Consider the following 11,066-nt stretch of genomic DNA (forward strand, 5'->3'; position numbering starts at 1 on the left):
TGTTAATGAATGATAATCAATAATAATAGAAAGACAAGTACGGTGTTTGCCTGCATTATCCTGTTGGAATTCAAACTTCCCGCCATTTTTCCTTCTGGAGGCTTAGGTTAGTGGATGTAGCACAATTGGTCTATTTTCCCGCCAAAATTCAAACTCCCCGCTATTTTTTCTTGAGGTTAGGAATGTGGACGTAGCACAATCGTCTTATTTTCCCGTCAAAAGCCGCCATCTTGGATGACGTAATGCGATGTTGCCAAGTCTATTTGCCGCTATCTTGGGTGACGTCATAGCCGCCATCTTGAATAAATTTGGCAACAATGGAGAGTGGGGTGACGCAAACGTTGTCCCTCTACTTGTAACATGCTACGAATGTGTGTCGTGCGTCGTCTTGTAGCATGCTACAAAAGGTAACATCTTGCAGCCTATGTTGCTTGCAGTAGGTTAATTTATATCAAACAACAGGATTTGTGCCACACTGGGTCGGTCTTGCATGGAGAATGGGTGATAAAGTTATTGCGTCAGTTGCTTATTTGGTCATCACACATGCAGGTAACAATGGAAATGATAATACACGGGAAAGGAAACGATGACGGAAGTGATAACATTTAAAGAAGGCCCACGAACGAGTATACTAGGAAATCTAGTAGCAGATGATGGGTAATTATTTAGTAATTTTATGAGAATGTGCAATGAAGACTTCATTTATTTACTGCAGTTTTCTAAAGGAAGAGAAGTGCCAAGACAATATTTCACCAAGAATTCGACTGGGCATCACATTACGATTTTTCGCCACTGGAAATTTATACGAGTCATTAATGTAATCATTCAAAGTCTCATATTCTGCTATTTCCCCGATGTGCCAGAAGTATGCGAAGCTATTTCATCAGTGCTGAAGAATTACATAAAGGTAAGTACATAACATTCAATACTGACTGTATTTAAATAATTTTTAATTTTCATTTTAAGTAATTTACAATCGAAATTAAATAATTGCTGCAAAATATTTCAGATACTGTTAAAATCGCAAAAATTGATGAAGCTCTTATGATGTCCCCATACTTTGGCAAATTCTTTACTCTCACCGGTATCATTATCAGCATATAAAATTTCGCAGCCTCTGGACAGCTTATTTCTGATTGTTTTCCGATACGATAACCGGTAGTGATGTGATGCTGGGAGTTCGCTTCTCTTACTCCCCCACTGCTGATTTGAATAGCACATTTGCAAAGATGTGCTTCACATATGTCTGTGTTCTCGGGAGAAATTTTCTCATTTCATTGGCGATAAACTCTCCATACACGCTCCACTCATCATCTCTGTTGTCAACAGTTCTTAAAATCCTGTAAGCTTCCTCAGCTCGAACATCTCCCTCCATTTCCTGAGCCTTTTTTTGGGTTTAGTAGTAGTTGGTGTTTGAAGCGCATTTTCTTCAGTAGTCTGAATTGCGTCTTCATCTTTCGTTTCTGTGTCCTCTTTGTCGTCATTCTGAAAAAAAAACAGGGAAAGTAATGATTATGTTTTACTTTTAAGATTCCGAAGGATACCGAAGAACTGAAGAATGTTGCCAGAAATTTTGAGGTGAAGTGGAACATCCCTTCCTTTATCGGAGCCATAGATAGCAAACGTGTGCAAATTATAGCCTGCCAATACGGGAAGTGGATATATTAATTGTAAAAAAAAATTAGCATTGTCTTTACGGCGATTGCAACGCAAATTACTGCTTCCAAGAAGGACAGGTTGGTTGCCAGGGCCACAAATCAGATGGAGGAAGTTTTTGTTTTTTTAGAACTATTCGTTTCATAAAGCGTTAATAGAAAACAGGCGCGGCTCGTGGCTTCTATACTGGGGAAGACTGCGGCATTTATCGATCGGAGCCAACATAGACCTCGGGTTACGCTACAGATTAGTCTACAACTAAGAATTCAGGGGGAGGGGGGTAGGCAGATCACTCTCTACCCATAATTTTACGTACTGTATCTTCTATAATCAGGTATTAAATATCATTAGAAGCTAACTTCGAGTTAAAATCTTTGGTTAGTGTTTTTATACGCCATTATCGCATTTTCTGACACTTTGCAGCAAATCATATGAAAAGACGCGTTTCGGAGAGATCTTTAATGCGATGAATGTTAACTTTGCGGCTGCTTAATATTTTTGGTGTTTTCAGTTCTAGATTTAAGGCGTTTATTGTGGTATACCTCCAAAGCTCGAAGTTTACGAGTTTGCATGACGATACTGTGATGTTTTGGTGACGTTACAGGTCTTGTGCTGTGACTGGGTGGCATGAGCAATCTGTGCAACTGCCATATTAATTCACATGTTTGAGAAGCGAACAGTTCGTATTTATTGTGTATTATGAAAATATGCATTTATGTATTATAGCGCACTAAAGATCTCTCCAAAATACATCATTTTCAGTACGGTTTGTTGTGCTTAAGTACACAAAATGTGGCACTGTAGCGCAACACACTGTACCGGTACCAAAAGTGATTCGTTTCGGAAAATGTCATCACGTTTATGACTGGCTAAACATGACACTACCCTTCTTTACTCACTTCACTTAACAGGCTAAGTAGGACTTCATATAAAGAAATTACCTCTTATCAATTATGAATGCATTTTTGGTTACCTCAATTCATTTGTTTATAAACGATGTCTGCTCGTCTACCCTTCTGCGTAGCAAAATGGTCTATGACCATTTCATTGAAATTTGGCCGATTCAGTGATTCTTTTTCTATGGAACACATTGCAAGCGCACAAAGTCTGTCCTCAATCATCGTGTTGCGCATGAACGTTTTCACTCTCTGTAACGTAGAGAAGCAGCGTTCTGCCTCTCCAGTCGTCATAGGGAAGGTTACTATTATTTGCAGAAGTCTTACACTTTCAGGAAAAGTTTTAGCCAGATTGTTATCGTAAAGAAAGTTCAACAAGGTCAAAGCACCTGACGCCTTCATAAAATCTTTTCCGCTGTACAACACGTTCAGCTCATAACGTAGATCTGAAGACTGTAAATTGAACAAATTAAATGCTATTTTAAGCTCTTTTTTCGGAAAAATAGTTTGATGTTTTGCAAACAACGATGGATCAAACAGCTGGGCAATCGATAAGTGATCATTGAAACTGAATCGTTCTCTGATCTGAGTTGTGATGAGGTCGCAAACGTTTCGTGCACTCACTGTTATTGATTCTGTGAAATGTCCCCGTTTTGCAGTTGGTTTTACCTGTTCCAAGTGATCGTCAGTTTCAAGTGAGGCCCTAATTTGCTGGACAGAATCTACAAAGTGCGGTACATATTCAACAGTTTTCACTGCATCAATATTCGTCTGCTGCAGTTGATTAAAGGGAATGTCACAATGAGGCATGACTGTATTAAAAAAATTTAACCAGAAGAGGAAATCTTCGTCTTGCAGGAAACCCTTCAGTCCTGTGGCCTTGTCTGTTGTCTTATAATCACTGGCATCATCATCAATAATTCTTTCTAGGCACTCAACAATTTCCTTTTGGTATTTGTACATAGTGGTTACGCTCCGTGATTTAAAATTCCATCTGATGGACTGAGGACAGGTAGGAATACGCTTCTTCACTACGTCGTGAAGAATGGCTGTACAGCTGGAAGACCGGCGAAAAAAGGTGGAAATTCCTTCCAAGTTGCTAAAGAAGATCCGCACTTGTTTATTGCCCGTCACACAACGTTCAACAATTACATTTAATTTTCTCTAATTCTAGTTTGAACTACACTTTTATGGCCACTCATAACAGGAGCACCGTCGTAACACTGATCTATCAGTTATTCAGGTGTTTCATGTACATTCATTTCCTCTAGCTCGCAGAGAACAGCTGCAGTTACATCGTCTGCACTGTGACTTTTTGGGCGTACAAAGGAAATAAATCTATCATTTATTTGTCCCAGTACCTCATAGCGAATTATTAGGACCAATTGTGACGAATTTGCACAGTCAGTAGTTTGATCAACTTCTATTGCGAGAAAGGTTGCCTTCGACAGTTCACTCCTGATGAGATTGAGGCATACCTCATAAATTGATTCCAGGAGTTCATTTTGAATTGTCTTCGATAGGCCTAAGAAAACACGGTTTTCTGATTTCTCAATGTGCTGCTTCAAGACGCAACCCAGTTCTGCCATAAGACTGACTAATCCTCGAAAAATTCCTGGGGTTTTGAACTCTTCTGTTTCGTTGTGGCCCCTTAAGGCAAGCTCGAATTTGCCGCAAAATTTAATACAGTCTATCAGTTTACCCAGAATATACCGATTTTTTGATACATTTTCATTATATATCTTTATATTACGACGGTAAGCACTGTCTAATTGGCACATAATGTCCACTTGCATGGGGGCTTAATTATTAAGGATGAAAATAATTTTAATTTTTTGATTTAGTGTCTGTCTGTTCGATTACGAAGTCTCGTAAACGGTTGGCCCTGATTATTTTTGTACGCAATCTGACTGCATGGAACAACAACAAAGAATGAAATGAAAATTTTCTTTAACACAATTAATTAATTAATTAAGTCCCCAGCAACTATAAAACCTACGAAACCAAAGCACAAGTATAACTGTTCTGTGTGTGGAAGTGTGATTCAACGTACGCATCTGGCACGGCTCTTCTTCAATAAGACAAAAAAAATTTTAAATATCATTTATACTGAAGTAATTAAAGAAAATAGAAATAGTATAATTACGCAAGAAAACCAGAATAACACTCTAATCCAAGAACACAAGCCAGATGCTTTGTTGACTGAACCTGTAATGACGCATTATTTAAGACACTGAAATAATAAAAAGAAAGCATGGAATAATTTACCTTCATATATATTGACGAAAAGCACTCTAATCATTACAATATCTCCATTCGAACAACATCTGCTGTGTTTCCCATCAAACAACTGCATAAAACATGGAACAAGCACTCTCCACCACGACATCTCTGCAAGCACTTCCTACTACGAGTTCTCGACAAGCACTGCCTACCACGACCTCTCAAGAATCACTGCCAGTGGAGGCGGCTAAACAAAACTCTCTGGCGCGATCTCTGGCGCTGTGGCTCAGTGTAGCCACCTTTCATATGCCCTTCCTCCACGGGCCAGAATTTGATGGTATTTTTGCCAGCATTGGTGGTGAAAATACCACCAAATTCGTCAAAAAAAATACTGACAAAAATAAAAGATAATATTAATACGTAAATATCACATAATTAGATAAAATTTTGGCTTTGCACTGGCCTTTCAATAACCTAATATATGAAATACAGTAAGCAATACAAATTCTTTCATACATGTGACTTTACATAATAGTTTACACAAGTATTATGTGGTTAAACAGTTCAATCAATAGCGTCAGCAATGACGAATATGTGCAGGTAAGAGTCTCATAACTTTTCACAAACAGTAATACACAAAAAATCAGTTTATACAAATATTCACATAAACGCTTTCCATAGCTCAAGAAACAAGTAGTTGACAGTTCCAGCAGTAGCACCCAGCAATGTTGAGCAGGTGCAGACACCAACAAGTAACATCTTTTCAGTAGAAACAGTCCATCAGTGGCACCCAGTAATGTTGAACAGGTGCAGACACCAACAAGTAACATCTTTTCAGTAGAAACAGTCCATCAGTGGCACCCAGCAATGTTGAGCAGGTGCAGACAGCAACAAGTGACATCATTTCAGTAGAAGCAGTCCATCAGTGGCACCCAGCAATGTTGAGCAAGTGCAGACAGCAACAGGTGACATCTTTTCAGTAGAAGCAGTCCATCAGTGGCACCCAGTAATGTTGAACAGGTGCAGACACCAACAAGTGACATCATCTCAGTAGAAGCAGTCCATCATTGCACCCAGTAATGTTGAGCAGGTGCAGACACCAACAAGTGACATTATTTCAGTAGAAGCAGTTCCATCTGTGGCACCCAGCAATGTTGAACAGGTACACACAGCAACAAGTCACATTATTTCAGTAGAAGCCGTTCCATCAGTTGCACCCAGCAATGTTGAACAGGTGCAGATACCAACAAGTGACATTTCAGTAGAGACAGTCCGTTAGTGGCACCCAGTAATGTTGAACAGGTGCAGACACCAACAAGTGACATTATTTCAATAGATGCAGTTCATCAGTGGCACCCAGCAATGTTGAGCAGGTGCAGACACCAAGAAGTGACTTCATTTCAGTAGAAGCAGTCCATCAGTGGCACCCAGCAATGTTGAGCAAGTGCAGACATCAACAGGTGACATCTTTTCAGTAGAAGCAGTCCCATCAGTGGCACCCAGCAATGTTGAACAGGTGCAGACACCAACAAGTGACATTATTTCAATAGAAGCAGTTCCAACAGTGGCACCCAGCAATGTTGAGCAGGTGCAGACACCAACAGGTGACATCTTTTCAGTAGAAGCAGTCCATCAGTGGCACCCAGCAATGTTGAACAGGTGCAGACCAGTTCCATCAGTGGCACCCAGCAATGTTGAACAGGTGCAGACAGCAGTCCATAATATTCACTATCACTAATCACACTGTTCATCAGAGTTTATCAGCGGAAATTAAACATGTCCTAGTGGCACTAATCATGTAGAAAAAGTGCAAGTAACAGTCCATGATATTCACTATCACTAATCACACTGTTCATCAGAGTTTATCAGCAGAAATTAAACATGTCCTAGTGGCACCAATCACGTAGAAAAAGTGCAAGTAACAGTCCATAATATTCACCATCACTAATCAGACAGTTCATTAGCAGTAATTAAACATTTCTAAGTGGCACCCATTATGTTGAACAAGTGCAGGTAACAGTCCATAATATTCTCCATCATTAATGAGACAGTTCAGTCATGAACAATAGTTTGAATGCACACATAATTGCTTTAAAAAAATTATTCTCAATGCTCTTACACTAAACATACAAATCATAATAAACACACAAATGATATCAGATAATTGTCCTATTAACTATTACAATACACGAATAACAGTAAACCTATAATGTTTATGGGTGTCAGTGCAAGCCACTACAAACAAGTAAAATAATATTTAGGAGATAGGTTGGGACCGATTTGGGATTGGGAAAGGAAAACACACAAAACACACTCACTCATTTTTCATCCACATTAAGTGCTAGTGTGTAATTGAATAGTGTTAACTGTGTAAATGCAATTCTGTCAAAATTTTATGTTCATCATGTGTATCAAGTAGTAGTGGCAGCAATGTATAATAGTTAGTCAACGTCATAGTCATCATGTCAAGATCAATGTTTGCCAAGCCAGATCAAAATGTACGGTTGCTGAACAACTGTCAGTGTGCCAAGATATGCAATTACTTCCTCTCTCCAAAAAAAAAAAAGTATGTACTGCTTATTGATTTAACAAAGTGTGTGTAGACAATCTTCCTTCCACTTTAGTGTTCTAGTCTGCTATCTTCATCCTCCTTGTTCCATATAGACCAACAAAAAAAAAAAATATGCACCTCACTTACTTTACCTCTTATCCACCAAAACTCCAATAATCATCATCATCACTTAATCTTAATACTTCAATAATACCTCTTACGTCAATACATATAAACCTTATCATGAATATCATTTACCTTTTCTCTTGTCCACCAAAACTCCAATAATCATCAACTTCACATAATCTCAATACCTCAATAATACCTCTTCAATACGTCGATACAGAAAAACCTTAGCACCAATATCATGTCACTTCCATAAGAACTCTTTCCTCTAGTCAGTCTCCTCGAACAAGTACAGACAAAATCCTAGTGCAAACTTCAATTCAGCATCCCATACAATCCGAAGACACAGTGTCCACACACAACCTCTGTGTAATCCATCTGACCCAAATTTTCTACTCATTATGCCTCATAAAATACATTTTGGTTACCTTGTCCATCATTAAACAAAGAAATGCATACATGACTTCTAACAGCCTTTAGTTTGAATAACCTTCAGTAAGTAAGTACGATTACGAAGTGTGAATAATCATGATATTTCAGTGTGTACACCACTTCAAGAATTATGGCAAAATAACAGAAGCAAACATGTGGAGTATTTCTTGTGTCAGGTGTCACTTGCTATTTCAATTGCTCACGAAGAATGCAGTGTAATAACTGTCAATGGTCTAAACCTAGTGTTGGTGTGTCATGTCGTTAGCTTCCTTCCTAGTAACATAAATTTATACAGATTCCATAAAACCTCCAGCTCATGTGACTTCAATGAAGTTTATTGTACTAATGTCGTTCGTCGAATTATAGCAGTTCATTTTCTTATCTTAAAAATATAAGGCACTGAGCATAAGCAAAACATGCATTAGCGAGTAAATATACCAGTGGAGAACATAATGTCAACAAGTGGATGCAGCACAATCCCTACAACGAAGCTCTGCCAAGCAAACAATCTATAATTAATACCATAGTGTGACCTAAACTCCATGTTCGTACTCCGCATATCAGCATTTCTATATACGAAATTAAAGAGTAGTTATGACAACAAAACAGAAATGTGTAAATATGCAATCCATACGCAAAGCAGCAAATATATATCTCACATAATAAACAGGTCATTATCATCATATCAGCATAAGCAAATAAATGTTCGTGTGTTATCTTAATAAGTAAACATGAAGGCGCAAGCAGATAAATCACAAAGTATAACTTACATACATAACCACAGTCAGCACAATTAATCAGTTGACAATTACAATTTAAATAAATAAGCACAGCAGGCACATAATAAAAAAATATGACATCAGTGAAAAAGCATAGCAGCCAAGCGATGCATAATATACGCAAGTAATAACACAGTTCATTAATAAAACATTGTCAAAATCAGTTAATGTACGCAAGCACGTCGCTTCACAGGTAAATTCATAGAACATGAAATTTAGCACAAAGTATGAGTCACGTAATCGCAAGCAGCAAATTACGTCTAAAGTACGTACCTAAGTGGAAATATGTTACCTGAAAAATAAACTCAATTAATAGTTACCTTTTTAGTTTATTACTTTTTTCTTCGAAATTACATTCTTCCTGAAACTTTCTCTATAGCAAGTCGTCTTAACGTCGGACACGCACAGAATTTACCTGAAGTTCTTAAATATTTTATACAATCGTATCCTGAAAAATACTGAACGTTAATAACATAATTCATCAAGTCACTATAGCTTTATACTGAATTTAATCCGAGAAATTAGACTGTGTATTTGTTTACGGCTGACAGTGCATTCGCACTGAGCGCTCGATCAGCTGTAGGCGCGTGACGTAGGAAGCGATTGTTTGCTGTCAACGACTGCCTTGTGCGGCGCGCAGACTTCACTGTTGCTTTGAGTCTGTGCCGTCGCCGGAACACGGCGCGGTATCCTTGTACTCTCCGCATGTTTACGTATAACTGTTGGTTTCTCAAAAGTATGTCATTCCACAAAAATTTTAACGTTAGATATGTGATGTATTCCCTTAGAGTGCCGAGATTTAAGAGTTTCTACTTCGACAGTGTTATCATGAATAATTTTGCGAATTCTATACGGACCGTTATAAAGCAGAAAAAATTTGCGACACAAGCCTTTTCCCTTGTGAGACAAACGATGAGACTTAATTAATACCTTTTGACCAACTGAAAAAGTTTTTAAACGACCAGGACCTTTAGCTGATTTCTCTCTTCTAGCAGCCGCAGATGCAATATTTCGTAGAGCCAGGTTGACAACTTCAGAATGCCGCAGTTTCCGTGTAGGTGGAAAAGGAACAATTTCAGAAATGCGATTTGACGGTGCTTTGTTTTTTAATATCAATAGAGGCGGTAAAGAAGTTGAGTCATTAGGAAGTTCATTCAGAATGTTTTGAAAAATATGAAGATACTGATCCCAAGTTCTGTGATTCTGATGACAATAAAGTCGACACAATTTATTGATTTCTTTCATCCATCTCTCTGAAGCGTTAGATTGAGGGTGAAAAAGTGAAATGAAAATTGATTTAATCTTACGACGCCGTAGAGTACGAAGCCAAATTTTAGAGCGAAACTGTGATCCATTATCTGATATAACCTTATCAACATGACCAACTTCTTTAAGAAAATGTTTGATGAAGGCATTAGATACTGAACGAGCTGTTGCTTTGCGTAAAGGTGTAAAACACACATATTTTGATGTCAATTCCACTGCTACTAAGATGTGCGCAAAACCATTAGTAGAACGAACCACTGGACCGAACAAATCGACTGTAGCCATGTCCTTTAATTTCGCTGGAATGATAGGAAACAACGGTGCTCTGTGAGAAATAGTTAAAGCAACACGAAGTTGTTCAAATTCTGACTGAGCTTCCTCATCCCAACACCAATTAGAATTCTTTCCAGATAGTTCACATAAACGAGGTGTGGCCAAATCGTCCAATCTAACAAAGCGTCTAAGAAAATTACAGACACCAAGGAAGCTACGAACATGACGTTTTGTAGTAGGAACAGCATAATTACGAATAGCATCTAGTTTCTCTGGATCAGGAAGAATACCTTCTGTAGAAATAATATGACCAAGAAATTTCACCTGAGAACGACCAAATTCAGATTTTTCCAAGTTCACTGTAATGCCAACTCTTGCAAAAATACGTAATAATGAATCCAAAATTTTGTTGTGCTCACTCCAAGAATGTTTAGCAATAAGAATATCGTCAACATATGAAGTAATATTGTCACGAAGATAAACAGGTAAAATTTCTTTTAAACTACGAATGAATGCTGCTGAAGATACAGTAAGTCCAAATGGTAATTTCCGAAGTCACTTTTGGGTAAAATCGTCATATCCGGTTATTGTTTACCTACTCTCTAGATAGATTGATAGTCGAAGAGTTGTTTTGACAGATGCAAAGAATAGTAAAAGAGTAGGCAGCGGTGCAGAAAACTAAAAGGGAAATAGCACCACTACAGCTCGGGGCCCTATGCACGCTACGGCACATATTCACTTAGTGTAGTGAATCCCCTGAGGACTTTAATAGCTGCACATAAATTTCAGTTTGTGACTTAGTGGCAAATTTGGCGGAAGTGCGTACGTAAATTGATCTAACCATGCACATGGATGTATGTCATT

This window comes from Schistocerca nitens, chromosome 2 (genome assembly GCF_023898315.1).
Source record: "Schistocerca nitens isolate TAMUIC-IGC-003100 chromosome 2, iqSchNite1.1, whole genome shotgun sequence".
Lineage (NCBI taxonomy): Eukaryota > Metazoa > Arthropoda > Insecta > Orthoptera > Acrididae > Schistocerca > Schistocerca nitens.